Here is a 22,877-nt window from a genome sequence, read left to right as displayed (position 1 = left end):
TTAGAAAGTTTTCCTCCCCCTCTGCCCAAAGAAATTTTGTATCCATTAGCAGGCACTCACCAGTCTCCACTTCCCCTCAGCCCCTGGAAACCACAAATCTGCTTTCTGTTTCTATAGATTTGCATAATCTGGATGGTTCATGTAAACACCCTGTTGTATTTGAAAGATTCATTCATGTAGGACTATGTGTCAGAACTTCGTTCCTTTTTATTGGCAAATAATATTCTTTTGTATGAACAGGCCACTCCTTTAGTTAGCCACTCTTCCTTTGATAGAAATTTTGGCTGTTTTTCTTTTTGGCAATGATAAACAATGCTGCTGTGAACAGTGTTTTACATGTTTTGTGTGGACATCTATTTTCATTTATCTCAAGTCGAATGATGAATCCATATTCAACATCTGCAGAACTACCAAACTCTCCCAAACTGGTTGTAAGGTTTCCAGATGTGGTGGCATACACCTGTAATCCCGATACTCTGGGAGGCTGAGGCAGGAGGATCACAAGCTTAAAGCCACAATGGGCAAGTTAGTGATTTATTGAGACTCTGTTTCAAAATTTTAAAAAGGTCTGGGGATAGGACTCAACAGAAAGGTCATGGATTCAAGCCCCAGTACCACAGTGATATAGTGTCATACTCAGGTTTTGGCTTACATTTTCCAAAGGACTAATTTGCATCTTTTCATCCAAATCACTGGACCATCTTTTAGTTTTATGCTGAATTAAAAAGTTTGTGATTTGGTCTGGAATGTGCCCCTTTTCAGATAAATGACTTACAGATTTTTCCCTGCTCTGTGGATTATCTCTTTACACTCTAGCTGGTCTCTTCCGATGCACAAGAGTTTTTCTTTTATTTATTATTAGCGTGCGCCTGTGTGTGCCCTACTGGGAGCTGCATCCTCGGCCTTCACACCAAGTCCATCCCCAGCCCTTTCTCTTTTCCTGTTTTTATTCTGAGGCAGGGTCTTGCCGAGTCACTGAGTTGCCCAGGCTGTGCTTGACCTTCTAGTTCTCCTACTTCGGCCCCCCAGAGTGCTGGGATTATAGTACCCCCCCCCATCTGGCCAAGAATCACTCATCCTTAATATCTGATCGTCCTTAATATTTGATCAGGATTCCTCAGCCCCACTCTCTGCCAGGTGCTGTCTGGTCACGCTGTCCCGTCTTTAGCAAGCAGCCTGGTAGGTTGGTTTAACCAGAATGCCCTTTTCCTGCTATTTCCTCTTCATAATGTTTCTGGACTGACCCTCACATAGCTCCTCGGCTACAAATTCCCGCCTGCTACAGGAACTGAGTCCTGGCTCCTTTCCTCACTATAACACCCCACAGTGATGCCTATTCTTTTTTTAAATTTTTAAAAATTTTTATTTTAAAGGGGGTAAAATTAAACAGAACAAAATAGACATAAGAAATCAATATAAGAGAGATAAATTTCAAAGCTAGACAACCCAAGATCTTCACTGTCTATCATACTGTCTCTTGTTTTCTTCCACATAATCGCCCATGTCTTCACATACAGAGAATTCATACAAAACAACATAATATAAAACTGATCCAAACAAAACGAGGAAGGCATTTTAGGTCTTACAGAACCAGACAATAGGGAAGTCACTAATGGCTGTCGTAGAGTCTCTCGTTCTCTTCAAAACAGCTGTCCATACTTTCATGTATATTGAAGTTCAACAAAACAAAACAGGTAGTGGGGAAGGTTTGTGGGTTTCCCGGCACTCCAGTGCCAGCATGGTGCCGGTCCCCGTAAACGCCCTTGGCTCCCGTCCTGGGCCACCGGAGCTCGCCACACTCACAGCCACACTCACAGCCGCTCACAGGAGTGGAGGAGTTGCTTCAAGCTGTTTCTTTCTAATGAATTGACCATTTCACTGCCCAAGTTCTGAAATGGCCAACAGATCATAGAAAGACATCTTTTTAGGCTCCTGCTTGAAACCAGCAGCGTCAGGAAGCTGCCAGCCTTGATTCAGGGCCAGTGATGCCTATTTTTTTTTTTTTTTTTTTGTCTTTTTCCTTTTTACCGGTTCCGGGGATCCAACTCACAACCACTTGCTTCCAAGGCAGGTTCTTATGCAGCTGAACTAAATCCCCAGCCCCTGTGATGCCTATTTTTATAAAAAGAAAAATTGTCCCGATTAGAGTCTTCCTGACTGTGCTTTGAGAAGGATCATTGAATATTTTTTCTTAAAAGATTAATAGCTCATTTGGAGTTAACTTTTGTATGTGGCAAAGGCAGGGGTCCACTTTCTTTTAAATATAAATGCTCAGGTGTCCCAAGATCTCTTTTTTTGTTTTTATTGGTACCGGGGATCAAACTCACAACCTGCCTGCTTGCAAGGCAGGTTCTTATGCCACTGAGCTAAATTCCCCAGCCCTGCCCAATGCCTCTTGTTGAAAAGACTATTCTTTCCCTAGGCAAATGCCTCAGCACATTTGTTCAGTGTCAGTTGACCGTTGTATTAGTTTCCTGGTTGCTCTCCTAACAACCTGTGATTATTAGTGATTTAAAACAACACGGGTTTATTAGCTTCCAGGCCTGAGTTCCTTTCTTGTGGTTCTGAGGAAGCATCCATCTCCTTGCCACTCATGTCCGGAGGTCGCCCTTGGCTATAGTTTGGATCTGGTGTGGGTGTGTCCCCTAAGAGTCATGTGCTGGAGGCTCGGTCTGGACACATTGCTGGAAGCTTCCAGAGGTAATTAGGTCATGGGGAATTGCCCTGGGAAGAGATTAGTGCTAATCTTGTGGACTTAGTTCTCATGAGAATGGGTGGTTATAAGGCAGCCAGCTTGGCCCCTGCGGGACTCTGGTTCCCCCATCACCACGTAGTCTCTTCTGCGTGTGCTTTTGCTGCTATGATGTCTTCCCTGAGGCCTTCAATGGGGACTGAACACCCAGTCTTGGACTTTCAGCCTCCAAAACTGTGAGCTAAAAAAACTTTTCTTTATGAAGCAGCCAGACATAGCTGCGTTTTGTTAGTGCAAATGGAAAGTGGGCTGAGACATATGCTTCCTTGGTTTGTATCCCCCCCACCCATGTCTTCAAAGCCGGCGCCATCACACCTCCGTGCCAGTCTTCCATGATCACATCTCCCTCTGACTCCGACATTCCTGCCTCCCTTCTGAATTTTTAAGGAGCCTTGTAATTACATTGGGTCCAGCAGATAATCTGGGATAATCCATTTTATTTTTTTTATTTTTTTTTTTTTTTGTTTTTTGTCTTTTTCATTTTTATTGGTACCGGGGATTGAACTCACGACCGCCTGCTTGAAAGGCAGGTACTTATGCCGCTGAGCTAAATCCCCAGCCCCTGGGATAATCCATTTTAAAGTCAGCTCATTAGCAACCCTGCTTCTCCTCCCTTGGAGCATAGGATTTCACAAATTCCAGGGATTAAAGTGAACTTTTTTCGGGGTGGAAGGTCTTATTCTGTTTAAATATTAGGTCTTATTCTGTTTAAATATAAGGATTTATGAATGAACTCGCAAGAAATAAAAAAAATTTTTTTTAAAAGACCAGAAATAACATTAAATCCGTATATCTGGGGAATATTGCTATCATAATACTTTTTCAATCTGTGACTATGAGCTATATTTCCATCTTTATATCTCTTTTAATGATATTTTATAGATTTCAATGTACAAACCTTGAAATTTTGTTAAATTTCTTTTTTTTTTCTTTTTTTGGTGCCTGTGATCAAACTCACGATCCTGCACTTACCAGGTAGACGCTCACCCTTCTGAGCTAAATCCAGGCCCCTTAAATTTCTTCTTCCTTTCTTCCTTCACAGTACTGGGGGGTGAACTCAGGGCCTTTGTACTGAGCTACACCTCCAGCATTTTTTAATATACATTTTTAAAATTTTGAGACAGGGGCTCATTAAGCCTCTAAATTGCCCAGGTTAGGCTCAAATTTTCCATACTCCTAAATCAGCCACCCAGGATCCCAGGGAGAAGGTGGCAGATTGATAAGTAGCAAGGTAGGGAACATCTCTGAGAGAAACAGCTCAGATGCTGGAATTTACCACCGTGGAGAAGACTGGATGAAAGGAGAGGGATTCTTATGACCCAGGAAGAAACTAAGGGGAAAAAAAAGAAAGAAAAAGAAAAAGGAAAGGAAAGACAAACGTGGCACAAGCCTGGAGCCTTGACTGAGCCAGTCCAGCCTGCGGTCACGGCACTGTCACTGGAGCTGCCAGACACGTGGTCGTGGCACTCTCATCAGAGATGCAGTCAAGCTGAAGTCAGGTTGGTGAGCCCAGTGGAGAACAGGGCTGGCGTGGAAACCCGCACTAACCCAGGGTGAGCACTCAGGATTTGGTCCTCCCGGGAGAGTGGGGGTGACCGACTGGAAGACGTATTGGAATTGGGCAGGAGGGGCCTGAACAAGGAAAGGCAGTGACTTCAGTTGGCTGCTCCTTGCCCAGAGCAGACTAGTGGGATCTGCTGGGGCTGGGTCATGTCCCTGGCCGGAACCCAGTAACCAGGGATGAAACTGTCCCCAAAGTTGTCCGAACTGGTTCTGTCCAGCAGAACACACCAACGTGACTGGCTTGGAGGGGAGGGGCCGGCCTACATCGCCCCTGCTTGCACCTCAGTGACCAACAGCAAACTGGAGACGGCAGAAATCCTTAAACAACATGCTTCAGAAGAACCTAACCAATACAGACAGGGGCTGGGATCTCCACCGTACACCTGTATGGAAGAAACTAGAAACATGACAAGTGAAAGAAATAAGAAAAAGTCCCCAGCCCCCAAACCAGGGAAAATGGGTCCAGGAGAGGTAAATACAGAAAAGATTGAGGGCAGAAAACATGCAATATTGACACAACATCAGCTGACATAAATATCTTCATGACACTATAGACGAATTTAAAACTGAAATTCTAATACAAGTAAAGCAAGATATAAGAAGATTAATAAAAGAAATGCTAAACACCTACCAAGAAGACACAGATGGAAGAAGGAAGGAACACAAAAAAAAGACAGAAACCTTCGATGATGAATATAAAGAAAACCTAGAATACATGAAACAGATTCAAAGAGATTACCAGGAAATTAAAAACTCCATTGAAAGCTGGCAAAATTGTCTGAAAGAAACTAAAGATAGACTAACAAAACCTGAAGATAGGTTTGCATTGTGTGATTGCAAAAGGAAAGATCTCTTAAAAATAACAAGGAGGGGGCTGGGGATTTAGCTCAGCAGCATAAGCGCCTGCTTTGCAAGCAGGCAGTCGTGAGTTCGATCCCTGGTACCGATAAAAAGGAAAAAGACAAAAAAAATTAAAATAATAAAAATAACAAGGAAACAGGCAGTAACAATGCAAAAGCTAGAAGACAACAAGAGGATCTATAACTTAAGAATAAAAAACGTGAGTAAAGAAGCAGGGGTAAACATAAAGGAAATACAAAGGCTATTCACAGAAATAATTAAGGAAAACTTCCAAAGCATAGGAAAAGGAAATGATAATCAGATATATGAAGCATACAGAACTCCAGCCAACTACAACCAAAACAGATCTATACCCAAACATATAATAATCAAGATCCCAGAAATTCATTACAAGAACAGAATGTTAAAAGCTGTCAGAGAAAAGAAACAGATCACCTATAAAGAAAAACCCATCAAAATCACCACAAACTTCTCTACACAAACCGTCAAATCCAGAAGACCTTGGAGTGAAGTAGTCCAGGCCCTGAAAGAAAATAACCTCCAACCAAGATTTATGTGCCCTGTAAAACTGTCTCTCAAACTTAATGGAGAAACAAGATGCTTCTATGACAAAGAGGAACTAGGGGAGTTTATGTCCACCAATCCAACCCTACAAAAAATACTGAGGGACATTCTGGAGAGAGAAAAAAAAGACACTAGCATTTCAGGAACAGTGGCAGAGAGGCCTCAATAAATAAGGCAGACAGTGGAATAAAGAAAAGTAGACAACCAATGGCAGAAAAATAGCATGGCAGAGATGAGGCAGAGAAGGTTGGTTATAATCTCTGACATAGATGACCTTGATACACTAACAAAAAGAAACACAGGCTGAATAGATCAGGAGATAGGGTCCATTGCAATGCTCTCTATAGGAAATATACTTAACCTGAAAGAGGGTTTATGGACCAAAAGTAAAATATGAGAAAACAATCCTCTATGTGACAGGGAACCAGAGAAAATTAGGGACAGCTCATCGAGCAGCTACAGATAGATTGGAAAGACATGATACTTTCGTGCAGTGGAGAACCACTCAGCTATAATGAACCTGGAGGCTATTGTAGGTAAAGAAATACAACTGAAGATCAAGCCCAGGAGTAAAAAGGTTCAGAACCACTTAGGTAAATAGCGGGTTGCCCCCCTAATCTAAAAACTAAAGGAGTTAGTGGGACCCAAAATGTACAGTGCACCCTGTGAAAGTGAAAGGGGAGGAATTATCTAAAAAAGGAAAGCAGAGGACATTGTTAATAGCATATCAGGATTTTTTTCCACTTTTTTTTGTCTTTTTCCTTTTTATCGGTACCGGGGATTGAACTCAACGATTGCCTGCTTTCAAGGCAGGCGCTTATGCCGCTGAGCTAAACCCCTAGCACCGTGTATCAGGGTTTAAAATCCATATTATTCTTGTCACTCTGTTTAGATGGATTATATTCTGTCTACTAGTACTAGATGTGAGGGCACAGACAGCTATTCCAAAAATAGCAGAATATACTACGGTAACCATCCTTAATTTCCTATTAACTTAATCTGAAGCCCTGTATAATTTACAATGTCTTATTATGACTGACCTTATTAGACTGCTGTTTTGTCTTGACTGGTTTTATTCAAATCTGTTATGATTGATAGTATCAAGTCTGAGAGTATAGGCAAATGCTCTGAAGATGACAAGATTCACTAGGATACCCACTCTGGCTTTTGAAGTCTTATAATGTCTCCAATGTTTTGTTTTTATTAATATTGTTATGTACTGCTATGTTGAATGATACTATGCCTGAAGATACTATTGAAGATAACAAGAGACATCTTATTAACCAATATAGATCACCTTGTATTGTGGTTTTATATGTCTTTTTCATTTCGTGTTCTTCTAGGAATTTGTTTTGTTTTGTTTTCCCCTCTAATACAGAAAGTATAGATATACATGTAGAGACTCATGCATGCATAGAACTTCTAAACAAAACACACACACACACACACACACAAAGAACTTCTAAACAGTTTCTGAGAACCGATTATATAATGCATGATGAAATGAACCACTACTTTGAAGAAAAAGAGACACTGCAGTACCTAGTGTTGATCCCGTAGTGCCATGATGTGAAACCCAGCAATACTATTATTCTTTGTTCAAAGTGATTTCAGTCTGTTTTGTTTTGTTTAATTTCAACATACGTGAAAGTATGGACAGACATTATGACAGCTATTGTTGACTTCCTTATTATCTGGTTTTGAAGACCTAAAATGCCTTCATCATCCTGTTCTGATCAGTTTTATACTATGTTGCTTTGTATGAATTCACTGTATGTGAAGATATGGACAACTATTTGGAAGAAAACAAGAGACAATATGATAGATAGTAAAGATCTCCGGTTATCTTGCTTTGAAATCTGTGTCTCTTATATTCTCTTGTGTTCTGTTTTGTTGTTTAATTTTACCCTCTTTAAAATAAAACTTAAAAAATCAGCCACCTAAAATGCTGGGACAATAGGAATGTGCCACTGTGCCTGCTATTTCTATGTATAGTATTATTATATCATCATCTTATTATGATTTTCTTTTGTATACTAGTATAAATGGAATAGTTTTAAACTTTCATCTTTGATTGTTTATTGCTAAACTGTAGAAATACAATTGACTCTTGTATATTGATCTTGTATTCTACAACTTTTCTGAACTTGTTTATTGGTTCTAATGACTGATTTCTTAGTACATTTCTTCCAGCTCATAAGATCATGTCATCTGTGGTCCAGTTTTATTTCTTGCTTCCCAATTTGGATGCCATTTCTTTTTCTCTCTTACTTGCCCTGCTGGAACCTCCAACAGAATGCTGAATAAGAGTCATAAGAGAGAATATCCTGCATAATTTCAGCTACACGGGAGGCTAGGGGAGGAGGGTTAGTTTACTTTTTACTCATTGTTGAGACAAAATACCTGAAGCCCAAAGTTGGGAAAGGAAAGGTTTCTTTCTTAGAGTTTTTGGAGGTTTCAGTCCACACTCAGTTGGCTCCAAGGCAGGTGGGCATGGCTGGGCTGCAGTTCATGGGGGCTGCAAACAGCAAGCAGGAACCAGCAAAGAGCAAGATACACCTTCTTCCTGCCATTACATCACATCCTGGCTCCACCCCTATGTGAGTGGAGCACTGACACCATCAATCAAAGCACTAGACAATGAACCAATCACAAATGCACAATGCAGACTCATGAGGCCTGGGGGACACAGACATAAACCATGACAGAGACCAACCTGGGCTACAAAGTGAGCCCAAGTCCAGCCTGAACTACATCGTGAGACCCTGTCTCAAAAAGACAAAAGAAAGAAAGAAAATGGAAAGATAGCCCATGTTTTGGGGTAGAAAGAACCAATATAGTAAAAATGGCCATACTTCTAAAACTGTTATATAGATTAAATGCAATCCCAATCAAAATTCCAATAGCATATCTCACAGAATTAGAGAAAACAATCCTAAAATTCAGCTGGAAGCAGAAGAGACCTAGAATAGCAAAGGCAATCCTGGGCAATAAAGACAAAACAGGGGGCATCACATTCTCTGACTTGAAATTATACTATAAAGCTACTATGATAAAAACAGTGTGGTACTGGCAAAAGAATAGACTTGAAGATCAATGGAACAGGGTAGAAAATGCAAAAACAACTCTGGACACACTAAGCCACCTTGACAAAGGTACCAAATACATTCACTGGAAGAAAGACAGCCTCTTTAATAAATGGTGTTGGAAAAACTGGTTCTACACACGCTGAAGATTAAAACTGGACCCATATCTTTCACCATGCACTAGGCTAAAATCAGAATGGATTAAAGATTTTTATATTAAAATAGAAACATTTAATCTGCTGGAAGATAGAGTAGGTACAACTCTTGAAGACATTAGTGTAGGCAACAACTTTATGAACACAACCCAGACTGCATAGGAACTATCACAAAGAATCAACAACTGGGATCTCAGCCTACTGAAAAGCTTTTGCACAGCAAGAGAAACCACCAAGAGAGTGAAGAGGCAACCCATAACGTGGAGAAAATGTTTGCTAGCTCTTCCTCAGACAAACAATTACTATTGAGAACATATAAAGAATTTTTAAAAAATCAGTCCTCCAAGATTTATATATGCAATCCAAAAAATGAACATCTGAGCTGAATTCACATTTGTCAGATGAAGAAATATGAACAACAAATACATGAAAAAATGTTCAGCATCACTGTTTATTCGCAAGATGCAAATTAAAACAACACTGAGATTCCACCTCATCCCAGACAGAATGGCTTCTATCAAGAAATCAAGGAATAACAAATGCTAGAGGCTGTGGGGAAAAAGGAACCCTTCTCCACTGTTGGTGGGAATGCAGACTGGTGCAACCACTGTGAAAATCAGTGAGGAGATTCCTCAAAAAACTAAGACTAGAGGGCCTATTCAAGCCAGCAGTTCTCCGTCTGGGTATATTCCCAAAAGAATTAAAAGCATCATACCACAGTGATATATGTGCACTCATATTTATAGCAGCACAGTTTGTAATCACCAGATCTTGGAAACAACCTAAATACACATTGACTGAAGAATGAATAAAAAATGGAGTACTACTCAGCCATAAATAATAATAAACTGGAGACTTTTATAGGTAAATGGATGCATCTTGAGAACATGCTCTGTCAGATAAATAAGACACACGTGTAAACATTGTATTGTTTCATTAGTGTGAGAAGCTGAAAGAAAAAACCTTTGTGTATGTATATGTATATAAAAATAATTAAGGTAGTTACATTACTGATTTCTCTGAGTTCAGTAAAGAGAAAAGACTGGCCCTGGTGTTTTCTGAACAGTTGCATGCAGCTGTCTGGTGCTCTGGGTGAATGATTTGGGGATGACAATGCACAATGTAGGTACCATTGTTGCTCCCTGATTGATGTGTTTTGAAATTTGATTGTGTTTTCTTTTTTATTCTTCTTTTTAAAAAAATCTATGCTTGAAATAAAGTGGATTTGGAAAAAAAAAGTGTACATCCTTGTCTTATAGAGAAAACATTTTGTGTTACACCATTAAGTATGGTGCTAGCTGTAATTTTTCATAGATATTCTTTGTCAAATTGAGGGAGTTCTATTTCCAGTTTACTAAATGGTTTTATCATAAAGGGTGCTGGAGAGCTTGTAGAAAATGTTGCTGCATCTGTTGAGATGATTGTGTAGTTATGTTTATTCTATCAATATAGTATATTACATTAATTGATTTTTCAGTATTAAGCAAAGCCTGAATTCCTGGTTGAATCCCTTTTGGACATGGTGACATCTTTTTGTACATTGCTGGACTCTGTTTGTTAGTATTTTGCTTATGGTCTTTGTGTCTGTATTAATAAGGGATACTGGTCAGTAGTTTTCTTGCAATGTTTTTGGCTTTGGTATTAGAATAAAACACACTCTAGTTGGAAGTGTTTCCTCCTATTTTATTCGTTGCAAGAATTTGTGAAGGTCTGGTATTAGCTCTTTTTTGCAGGGACCACGAATTCACAATGGCTAATTTTGCATACTTCCCTCAGAGATAAATGGAGGCTTGGGATTATCAGTACCAGCCTTTTGGGACTTTGTCTCTTTAGGGGTGGGCCATTGTCTCCCCAAGATTCAGAGCACAAAGATCCTTCTTGGCATAAGATCGCCACAAACCTCTGAGTCACCCGGTTATCTCCTCCTCAGATCTCCTTCTCAGCCAATAAATGTCAAGGTTCTGGCTGCCTGTGGCCTTTGTTTCCTTGCAAACAACTGTCAACCCCTGCTGTAGGGCCATTTTGTCTCTCGTCTTTCTGTCTTTCTCTCTCGCTGTGCACTGTAACACCTGGAGGAGATTGGAGGCTCACTGCAGGGGTCCCCTATAATTTTTATTTCAGTATACCAGTGAAGACAAGTGGTTTTTCTGTGCCCTCCTGAGTAAATTTTGGTAATTCGTGTTTTTCCTAGGTTGTCTGTTTCACCTATTTTTGTTGGCACATTTGTTTATAATCTTTGCAGTCTTTTTTATTTATGTGTGGTTAGTGATATCTTCTCTTTCATTATTTACTTATTTAAATGTTTTTTACAGCATTGGAAATAAACCCCAGCCCTTTTTATTTTTAGTTTTTTAAGGCACGGTCTCACTAAGTTGCTATGTTTAGTATTCTGTATTTGCTTTTATTTTCTGTTTCTTCTATTCTTGTTCTAATCTTCCTTCATTTTTTTTACCGGGAACTGAACTCAGGACCTTGTGATCGCCATGCAGGTGCTGTACCGCTGAACTATGTCCTCGGTCCGCTTCCTTCCTCTTGATTTGAGTTTGGTTGGTTCTTTGCTTTCCGATTTCCTCAGAGAGTCAGTGTATTGATTTGAGATCACTGTCCTTCTTTTTTTTATATAAGCATTTGCAATACAGATTTTTTCTCTTTCCGTTGCTATAGTTGTGCTCACAGATACTGGCGTGTGATCTTTTTATTTTTATTCATGCATACTATTTTCTATTGCCCTTGCAATATCTTATTTGAATTACTGAGGGCATGTTGTTTAATTTCTATATATCTGTGAATTTTCCAACTTTAGTTCTGTTGTTCTGACATGATCACGGCTGAACCTACTTTGTATGATTTCTGTCTTCCCAGCCTACTGAGGTGGCGACCTTGAGATCTGTGCTGGGGACCGTACCTTACGCACTTCAGAAGAATGGATGCCATGCTGCTGAATGTTCTCTAATGTCTGTGTGGTTTGGTTGACTTATTATACTCTAGCTCAAGCACTTTGCCTCCATCTCCTTTTTCTGCCTGTTTGAATACTGGGATCCTGAGGCAGCGTTAAGGTATCAGGTGAGCTCGTCACCTGGGTGAATGAAGACCCTGCCATCCCGCAGGTAATGGCCCGGACGGGCACTTTCTGGGCCTTCTCTCTCTGCAGCAGCGCCTCCTTAGAGAGCTGCCAAGGATTGAGGAGTCACAGTCACTAAGTAAAAATCCTTCGTACTGTTTTGTACTCTGCAATAAACCTGAATTCAGAGGATCCCAGAGAAGGCCAAACTGCTGTGTTCCCAACGCCAAGGTTTGCTCTCAGCAGAAACAGGTAGGTGGAGGCTGGCTGCCCTCAACCGGCGGTAATTCCCGAATTAAAGGAGGCTTTGCGGGTGTCAGTATTTATAGTTATCTTTTTTCATTTGGGCCCCTGCAGCTTTTTCACCTGAGGGCAACTCATCATCGTAAATGTAGGAATGAGTGAGAGCTCCGGTGGGTAAAATGGGGCACGGGCACCCGCAGAAGGGTAGGTGATGGGAAGGACAATCTAGGCAAACTTGCAGCCATATTGAAGGAAGGACCATGCAAATAGAGGCCTGCCACGGTGTTCTGAGAGGTGGGGCTTGCAATGCTGTGACCAGCACAGCTCCAGATAAACTGGGAAAATTGGTCACCCTACAACTTGAGCCTTACACTAGGGCTCGTGGCACACACCTTCAAGCACAGCACTGGGAGGCGCAGGCAGACCAGCCTGAACTCCACGGCCAACCCGGGCTACCTAGTGAGACGCTGTCTCAAGAAACAGAAACAAACAAGCAAAACCAAAACTTGAGTCCTTCGGGAGACTATTCACGTGCTAGGGACATCTGAGTCACTCTTCTCATTGCCAGAAAAAATACCCAATACTCGCAACTTATAGAAGAAAAGGTCGCATAGTTTCACAAGTTGCAAGCAATGGTGGACAGAAGTTTTATTAAAATGATTTCACCCACAGGAAAGAAAGCAAAGGCCAACACGTCGGTGTAAAGTGTTGTTCAAAGAAAGATGATAGGGCCGGGGGTTTAGCTCAGGGGCACAAGCACCTGCCTGGCACGCTTGAGGCTGTGAGTTGGATCCCCAGTACCAAAAACAAACAGACAAACAAAGACAATAATGCAAAAAAACATGGAAAGCGACTAGATACTACTGGTCAGACTATAGCCTTGTGTTATGTATTGAATGCTTTAAAATACAACATACACAGAACAATTACTGAGTAAATTTGATAAAGTCACTACTCTAATATTTCCTGTTATATTGTGTTACAAAAATTAATGAAAAAATGCAATTTGGGGGCATCCTGTATTTAAATAATTCGATTAGGGAGTGATAAGAAACCCTAAATAATGGGGTTCAGAGAGCTCCTGTAGGTGCTGGGAGAAAGGCAGGCCAGCGAGGAAGAGAGAATTCACGTCTGTCCCCTCCGTCCCCGGTTGTGTCTTTCCGGTGGCATCTTTTATGATAAACTAGGAAATATATTTCAACTTTTCTCCCGAGTCCTGTGAGCTGTTCTGGCAATTTATCAAGCCTGTGGAGGAGGATGCGACAGTGATGATTTATAGCCAGGGGGCCTGACACTCGCAGCTGGCATGTGACGTGGGGACGGCCTGCAGGACCGAGCTCCTTCCGTTGGTGGGAGCTGCTGTGAACTCCAGCTGGGCGCTGGCAGATTTTAACTGAATCGCTGGACCCTGATCGGGGTCTGGAGAATTGGCGAGGCTGGGTCAGGGAGCAGCCCCCATTTGGCCTCAGAAATGTGAGGAGGAATAAAACCTCTCACTGTGTTGATGCAGTGTCTAAGGTGACCCCACTTCACACTTCTTTCATATTTTGTTTATTTTCTATATGTGCAGAAAAACTCCGTTGACCAAGCGAACGGGCGTTCTCCAACCATTTGGGATCCAGGTGGTAAATGTGAGCTCAGACGCTGTTGGGTTCCCCCGCTAGCTGTTCCCTGTCATAGATCTCATCTGTCGTATATTCCCACTTGCCACTCTGAGCGTTGGAATGTGTGTTCTCTTCTATTTAATGATGTGTAGTAGTTCTACCCAGAAACCTCAAAATGATCGCTGAACGGCTAAGTGAATGGACTCACTGGAAGCAGTGTAAGAACATTCTTTGTCTTTTCTTGATCACGACAGCTAAAATGCAATAGCTTGAGCTAAGCGCCAGAATGTGAATTTATAAATTTACTCTAAAACAGAATGGTTCACACAGACAGCAAAGAATTAGCAGACTTTCTTTCTGTAGTCCAGCTATTTGGGAAGTAAAAATTTATCAGCATCTACATTTTTTATTTACTATGTCAGATCATAGTTGCATGCTGGGAGTGGTGGTGCATGCTTATAATCCCAGCACCAGAGAGGCTGAAGCAGGAGGATCACCGGGTGTTCAAGGCCACCCTGAACTACATGGTGAGTTCAAGGGCAGTCTGAACTGCATAGCAAGACCCTGTCTCAAAACAACAACAACAACAAAAAAAGAAAGAAATGTAAAGGGATTACTGTGGGGGTAGGGATATAGCTCAGTGTGAAAGCACTGAGTTCAAATTCCTCATTTTACTTTTTAGTTCTTCATAAAGTTCCTCATATTACTTTTCTTACTTTGCAAATGAGTTTTTAGCTTGAGGGTTACAATAATCCTTACGTATTTTGATTTTTACCATTTTCTCCTCCCCGCCCCCCCCCCGGGAAATTAAACCTAGAGCATTTGCACTGAGCTACACCCCCAGTTACTTAAATTTCTCTGAGACAGGTTCTCACTAAGTCACTAAATTGCCTGTTCTACACTTGAATCTGCAGTCCTCCTGCCCCAGCTTCTCAGAGTGTGGGGATTACAGACATGCACCGCCACGCACAAGTTATCAAGTCTGTGTTTATTTATTTATTTATTTATTTTTGGTCCCGGGAATTGGACTCGGGACCTTGAGCTTGTCAGGCAGGGGCTGCACTGCTGAGCTAAAAGCCCGGCCCTCAAGTCTTTTGACAGAATACTATGACATAACTATGAAAAAGATGGAGAAATATGGGGCAGTGGGTTGAACCCTTTCTCAAAGGGGCCTCGACTTAACAGTATCTTGGACAAAACAGAGATCAGAACTCCTGGGAGATGGGGCCCAGGTCCCAGGCAAAGATGGCCCTGTCTGGCATCCCCGGTGACCACGCATTTTGGACGGTGGATGTCGCCCGTGGGTGTCTTCCCTTCCTCACACAGTGGGGCTGATGGGCCAGGACTAACCCAGGACCCAGGCGGGGAGAAGATGCTGTCGCTGTGAGAGGCCACAGTGGGGGCCACAGGGAGGCTGTGAGTCGGGTCAGGACCGAGGAGGCCACCTGCACGGTGCTTTCGCTGAGTAACTCTGCTTGGCCAGCGTCAGGAGGGAATGTGTGTGACAGTCATTCTCTTGTCACTGAGACAAAATACCCGACACTCATGAGTTAAAGGAGAACCAGTGTTCTGGTTCACAGATCATAGAGGTTTCCTGCTCACACAGTCGCTGGCTCCGAGACAGGATGGGGTGGCACAGGGGCACAGTGGTGGTGGCTCAGAGAGTGAGATGGGGTGGGGGTGGACAGGCCCTTCCAGGCCACGTCCCAAACCCTCCAACCAGGCTTCACCTCCCAAATCATAGCTATGAACTCATCCACTGCCGACCGTCACAACCTCATGACCCAGTCCCTCTCCAGAGCTCACCTGTGAGCATGTGGGGCTTTAGGGGGACATCTGAGTCTAAACCACAACAACATCTGACAGAAAGCTGGGCTTCCACTGCCCAGTGGTCTGCACTCTCCCTGAAGCCACTCAGAACCAGTGTGGCAGAAGCTGCCCTGCCGTACCCATGCCCCAGAGGCTGGAGAGCAAGCCCAGGCTGCCACAAAGTTGTCACTGAGAACTTTGTCCAAGGACACTTTCTAAAACTGCCTACACATGTGCCTCCAGGAGTTGACATGCCAACAGAGACATCCAGGTGTGAGGCGGCCCTGAGCGGCACCAGGAGAGGCTGTCAGCTTGGAGCCTGTCCCAGCCTGCCTCCTCCCCTGAAGCCTGCAAGAGCACTTGCATAAGATGCTGGAATGCTTGAAATGGCCCCAGCTGCTCTGGGCATGTGAACTGTGATCCTAGATGTCAGTGCCACTTGTCACTGGTCATGTGGATACTGCTGGTCCCCTGATTATGACTGCAGTCTCCAAAGGACCTGGTCCTCATGCAGGAGGAGCACCTCAAAGCTTTTCAGGTCACCCACCCACACTTGGGCACAAGAAGATCTCCTTCCGTGTGGCTGGAGGCGTGCATGCCTGCAATAGGGTTTTCCTGTGTCCCCTACCCTACTACGGCAATAGATGTAGCCAGGATAAACAAATTCAGTGCCAGTGCTCTCCTTTCCTGTAGTTACAACAGGTACGCTCCTGCAGAGGGAGAGATGCCATCCCTGGCCCCACCTCCTGGCTTCCCCTATAAGTCTGACCCTGACAATGACCTGATTAAACTTCCTGCTGGGCTCTACATGGACGCTTCTGGAGGAGACCTGCTTTAGTTTTCTGAGAAAGCAACACCATGCTGAAAGCTAAGGGAACTCAAAATTTGTTCCATGGGCTGCTTCTCTCTCGTGGACGGTTAGAGAACAAGAAACTAGGCTGCCTGATCAGACCGCCTGGCGTTGTAGTTTTCTGTGGAAAGCTGGTCTGTGGGTCCTGGGATGGACCGGAAACCTGCTCACTAAAAAGTTGGCACCTGACAGCTTTGGAGGAGTCATGCAGCCCTGGTGTGAAATACAGTTGTTTCAGGCCTGGAAGGCAGGCAGCTTTGCTCTCTGTCCAAATGCCACCCTTCTCTCACAAGGTCATCACACGCAGCTCTCAAGAGCAGAGGTCTCTCTCCCCAGTGGGTTCTATGTTTCTCACAGATGGCCTTACTGCTCAGGGTGACCACTGTAGCTTCACGTGGCCCTGAGTTTCAACAGCAAAACATATGTGATGCAGGCTTTGTTTTGTTTTCTAAAGGAAATAGGGAAATAGTTTATTCCAAGCCAAAGTTGTATGACCATGACCTGGGAACACAGATTCAAGTTACTGTGAATGTTACTTTCCACTGTGTGGGAGGATCTTTTATCGTCCCAGAACAAAAGGAAGTCCCTGCAACACCAGTGTCACTGTGGAAACAACAAATAGAGGGCACTACAGCAAGCTGGGGGAATCTGGTCTGTGGGTTTCAGATGTTATGGTAAAGTGTTTTTAGCTCCTGGTTGGCGGAGGCCAGAGGCCTGCTAAGTTTAGTGATACATTCTGAGTTTATCAGTGGGGGATATAGTTCAGCGGCACAGCACCTGCCTGGCAAGTGTGAAGTCCTGAGTTCAAATCCTGGTAGCAAAAATCACCTGCTTTCTGGACATTCTGAGTTTACCTATTAGGTGAAAAAAGTTAAGTTAGGTCAGGTGTGGTGGTCCATGCTTGTAATCCCAACATTCAAGAGGCTGAAGCAGGAGGATCACAGGGAATTTAAGGCCATCCCAGTCTGCATAGTGAGATCCTATCTAAAAAAAGAAAAAGTTACAACAGTTAAAAACAGTATAGCATAAAGAAGAAACAGTAGCCAATGAGTGAAACAGGCACCCCAACACCAAATCATCCTCTGTATGTCATCATGGTCTTTTTTGTTTGTTTGTTTCATTCACTTTTTTTTTTTTTGCCTTTTGGAGACAAGGTTTCACTATGCAGGTCAGGCCAGCTTGAACTCACTATGTAGTTCAGCAGTCCTCCTGCCTCAGCCTCCCAAATGCTGAGATTACAGGCATGCACCACCACACTTTGGGTCACTTTGGTTCTTGTATAAAAACCCTGTGTTGCAGCTACTGCTGGAGCAGGGACTCTAGCATGGGTCTTTATAAGATGTGAGTGAATTTCTGTAGGGATACTTGGTAAACAAGGTCTCTTTCCAGAGGCTGGGAGTCAGGTAGCTGTAGAGCTGGGAAATGACACGATTGGTATCCCTGGCAAAGTTGCCCTGAGCAGCAGCGCACACCCTGACAGGAATACAGCAGTCATAGCTGTGCCACCATCAGAAGCCTCTGGGAGTAGGACAGCACAGAGCCCCTGCAGCTGGTCACCTTGCAAGGGACGGTGCGGGGCTTGCCCATCTTGTTTCCCTGGTAGCTTCTCCACACAGGGGTGACAGCTTGGCTGGGATGGTGCACCCTCGGATGGCAATGGCTACCTTCTTGGAGCACTTTAGACCCAAACCAACATGACCACTGTGGTCTATTGGGCGACAGATACCTTGAACCTGGTCCACTGGCCGGCACGAGTCTGCTTCTGTACTGTGTGATCTCCTGAGCCTCATTCCTGAGGGATGCTCCCCCCCCACCCAAAGCCCAAGGATCTCAGATTCCTTGGTGGGCAAAGACAGAAGGCCAGTGCCCTCCAGGGACCTGATCTGCATGTCCTTGACCAGCTGGGCCAGCTTGGTGACAGGGATCCGCTGTCCTTGGTCTTGCCACTGCGAGCCCCACAGCCTAGCCTCAGCTCCTGCCATGTCCATTCCCGAGGCCCTGAAGGCCACTGCCCAAGCCTCCTTGGAAGCCTCTGTGGCCTCCCACATCCACCCTTTGGGGCCTCCTGCTGTACCAGTGTCATTTGTCATTTTGTGGTTTCCCAAATAAGAAGCACTGTAATCTTTCATTAGACTGACAGACAGCATGTTCCCCTGTAATCATGGATACCTTACAAAATATTTTATTATGTTTTCCTTCTATTTTCTTTTCTTTTGGCCAATTTGACTTTATGGCTAAATCTCCTGTGAAGCCACTAGTTTTAATTTTAAGAGCGACTGTTCTTTGATACCCAAACCATTGTAAACTTTATCTGTTGTTAATAATCTGTCCTGTTATTTTGGTATCACACCGGATTCCAGCTTGGGGATGGAAACACATAATCACACTGCAGAAGAAGTCAGATAATAGCAATATCATTTTGAATTCCTTCCCACCAAAGTCATTCCTTTCCCACGTACCAAATGTTATTAGCAATAGCTGTACAGACAAAAGGTCAGACTTGTAAGAAATTGGAATTCCACAGATTTTTGTGGGGATAACCAAGTCTTATTTCTCAGTTTAAAATCAGAGGGAGATGGAACTCTAATAGGGTCATTTTCCAATATTGCTTATTTTTCATTGGCAAAGTCTAAGTATGGCTTAGGATTTTTTCCAGTGCCAGCCAACTGTAAGTCTCACTTGATTGGAAAATGTTGGCTTTTTTTGGATGCTGTATAGGTTCTTTGTTTGTATCAGGGATCAAACTCATGATCTCACACTTGTCAGGCAGGCGCTTATGCCACTGAGCTAAACCTTCAGCTTATAATTCTTGTTACATTGGCTCTTAACATATACTGTCTTTTTTTTTAAAAACTTTTTATCAGTACCAGGGATCAAACTCATGACCGCCTGCTTGCAAGGCAGGTGTTTATGCCACTGAGCTAAATCCCCAGCCCCCAATATACACTGTCTTATTTGCAAATCCTGTCTATTACTTTCCATGATTGGTGCTTTCCAAAAAATTCCCACAGGATTTTAGCCCTAGCCCCTGCACGATGGAGTGCTGGCCATTGTCCCCAAGTGACTTTAGAGCCCATCTCTATGGACAAATTGTGAATCAGCCTTCCCCGGTTATACGTGGACTCCTTTCCACCTCTGACTTCAGAAGAGTCCTGGACAGTTTGCCTTGGATTTTTTCTTCCATTTTTGTAATGCATAGTTTTCCTTTAAGAATTACCTAGGTGGCTGGGGATTTAGCTCAGCGGCATAAGCGCCTGCCTTGCAAGCAGGCAGTCGTGAGTTCGATCCCTGGTACCGGTAAAAAGGAAAAAGACCAAAAAAAAAAAAAAATTACCTATCCTTTTCTCTCTTTGTGAAATAAAATCCCCTGTATATGTCCTGTTTTTTGAAAGTTAATTCTGTTCTAAGGAATGTTTTTTTTTCTCCCCTCCCCTGCTAAGCTGCACCCCAATTCTCCTTTTTTTTTTCTTAATGTTGCGGCAGGGTCTTGCTAAATTGTTCAGGCTGACCTTTAACTTGTGATTCCTTCTGACTCAGCCTTCCAAGTAGCTAGGATTATAGGCAAGTGCCACCAAGCTCAGTTTAAGCATGTTGTGTTTTTTTCCTTATAGCAAATTTAGCTTTTCTTAAGCTTTTCTTACATAGCCTAGTACCTAAATCTTCAGCAAAGTCTCTTTTGGTTCTAGTAGCTGGTTAATTTTGATAAATTCATCATGAACACAGTTGCCACTGGAGACTAAAACAGGGGTTTGCCAGTCAAAACCTAGAATTTTTCTTTATCAAAAACACCAAAAAAGACCAAGCATAGTGGTGAGGACTGCCTCAAATTCGAGGCCAGCCTGGGCTACATGGGGAGTTCAAGGCCAGCTTGAACTATGTAGGGAGAGCCTGTCTCAAAAGGAGGAGGATGAGGCAGGGAAGAGAGAGGAGAGGAGAATACAGACTCCTTAGAGGTTATTTACTTAGAACAGAATGTACATTGATGATATCACACCATTATCTGTAATTTCACTAAAACCACTAAGTTTAGCACTATTTTTTTTTTTTTTTTGTCTTTTTCATTTTTACCAGTACCAGGGATCGAATTTACGACTGCCTGCTTGCAAGGCAGGCGCTTATGCCGCTGAGCTAAATCCCCAGCCCCCAAGCACTATTTTTTTAAAGAGGAAAGATTAGCTCACCATTTGTGGAGGTTTCAGTCCATAGTTGGCTGGCTTCAAAGCAGGGTGGCACAGGACAGAAGAACAACACTTCATGGTGGCAGAAGACAGCAAAGCATGAGAGAGAGAGAGAGAGAGAGAGAGAGAGAGAGAGAGAGAGAGAGAGCAGCACTCTTCTCATAAGGGTTTTTTTGATAGCAGGTATCAAACTCACAACCTCGCGCTTGCCAAGCAGGTGCTGTGTCACTGAGCTACACCCTCGGCCTGTTCTCATGAACACAGACCTCCACAGTGTGAATCATGACACCACAGAAGAGGACAGGAATAAAAGGAGAGAACCAAGAGGCAGCTACAGTGTCCTCCATGTGCTCATCCCGCTGTCTGCTGACCACCTCCCTGTTACATTCCTCAGTGCAAGTCCAAAGTCTGGCCTCCCTCCAGGGCAGGGCAGTTCTGCCGGCCTTCAAAGAGGAAACTCGGTGCAAGTGTTTTAAAACCACACCTACTAACCAAAGATTAGATGCAGGAGAGTAATGGGAACAGAGAATGGAAGAAAAGGAAATGGACAAAGGAAGCGAGGGACAAAGGTTAGCAAGAGGCCTTGGTGTTCAAAGGTGACAGCGTGCAACGAATTAAGGTAGATATTTAATTGTACTGCTGTGAAAAAGAATTTGGTGTGCATTTTAGTCTGATTTCACATTCATCTTTATACTTATATCAATCTTTATACTTGTATCTTCTTTTTTTCTTTCTTTCAGTATTTTTTGGCTGGTTGTAAGCTTATATTTATCTACAACTAGACTTTCTCTCTCTCTGTCTTTTTTATTTTTATATTTATTTATTTTGGTACCGGGAATCAGACACATGACCTCATGCTTGCCAGGAAGACGCTTGTGCCATTGAGCTAAATGTCCAGCTAGGTTTTCCCTCTTTTTTTTTTTTGTTTTTTTTTTTTTCTTTTTTATCGATACCGGGTTTTTTTGTTTTTTTCTTTCTCCATTTTTTGTGTGTCTTTTTCATTTTTACCGGTACCAGGGATTGAACTCACAACCGCACACTTGCAAGGCAGGCGCTTATGCCGCTGAGCTAAATCCCCGGCCCGTAGGTTTTCCCTCTTGGGGCTGGGGATTTAGCTGGGTGGCATAAGCGCCTGCCTTGCAAGCAGGCAGTTGTGAGTTCCATCCCTGGTACCGATAAAAATGAAAAAGGTTTTCCCTATTAACCATGTATCTTGGAGAGTTTTTTAAACATCACTGTAAATGCTCGTCTTACCCTGTTACTGCCCATTCTCTCGTAATGCAGATCCACCAACATTTATTTTATTGCTTCCCTACTGATGGACGTTCAGATTGCTTTTACTTTTCTCTCTTCTCTGTTTTTCTCCCGTTGGCTGGGTCTCTCTCGCTGTATGAATATCCATGTTTGTACCATCTCTTTGCTTTGTCTCCCGGGAGGTCAAGACTAGAGGCAGGGGACATGCAAGGTGGACTCTGCTGCATGCCAGGGCTGTCACTTGAGGCCAGGAAGGGGTCCCTAGGGCGAATTCACTCTTCCTCCAGCCTCCTGCCCTGCTTAGGCAAAGGACTCAGCGCGGGTCATGGTCCTTGGCCTCAGAGATCTCATGTGCAGCATGGGAGCAGAGCATCACAGGATGAGGGGAGGCCTCCTAAATCACCTGGGTGTTCGTCCTGCCCCACCGCTTGCTAGACTGACACTGCATGTTATCTCAGGCCATGATCACTCAGTTTCCCCACCTCAAAGATCAGATGCTCTGAGAGGTAAAGAAGATGACAGGCATAGAGCCAAGCACAGAGCCTGGCACGCAGTGACCTGTCAGTGCTGACCTCTTAGGAGACCAACTGGGTTGGGGCCCTGCTCCTCAGACAGGGACTCGGGCCTGGGCTCCAGGGAGTCTGAGATCCTCCTAACTGGAGGGCGGGATGCAGAGGATGGGCAGCATTGTCTGGGTGGAGCTGGAGTTTGGCTTTTCAGGGTGAACGTGACGTGACAGGACAGTCCTAGGTTGGAAATGGGAGCCATGCTTTGGGAGGTGGGCAGCAGCTCCTGGGGCTGGAAGGCCATGCTCACCGGCTAGAGGAGACAAGGCCTTTGGGGGACATACGCAGGCTGTACGTGCTATGGAGGATGGAGGTCCAGGGCTCTCTGTGG

General features: G+C 43.5%; 1 long non-coding RNA gene and 1 other non-coding gene across 2 annotated transcripts; both read right to left on the bottom strand.

The window, feature by feature from the left end:
* Positions 1-1,846: 1,846 nt before the first annotated feature.
* On the bottom strand, positions 1,847-1,983 carry LOC111757777 (small nucleolar RNA SNORA2/SNORA34 family). Its single transcript, XR_002792064.1, has one exon. It is a non-coding gene; the product is annotated as a small nucleolar RNA SNORA2/SNORA34 family (small nucleolar RNA).
* A 10,935-nt stretch (positions 1,984-12,918) lies between these two features.
* On the bottom strand, positions 12,919-22,344 carry LOC134471628 (uncharacterized). The gene is made up of 2 exons (XR_010041131.1): positions 20,730-22,344; positions 12,919-17,532 (listed from the first exon to the last, which is right to left on the bottom strand). It is a non-coding gene; the product is annotated as an uncharacterized LOC134471628 (long non-coding RNA).
* Between the last annotated feature and the right edge of the window lie 533 nt (positions 22,345-22,877).

This window comes from Cavia porcellus, unplaced genomic scaffold (assembly GCF_034190915.1).
Source record: "Cavia porcellus strain 051 isolate PalLab524CR breed Dunkin Hartley unplaced genomic scaffold, mCavPor4.1 scaffold_1, whole genome shotgun sequence".
NCBI lineage: Eukaryota > Metazoa > Chordata > Mammalia > Rodentia > Caviidae > Cavia > Cavia porcellus.
This window is presented reverse-complemented; position numbering and strand designations above follow the sequence as displayed.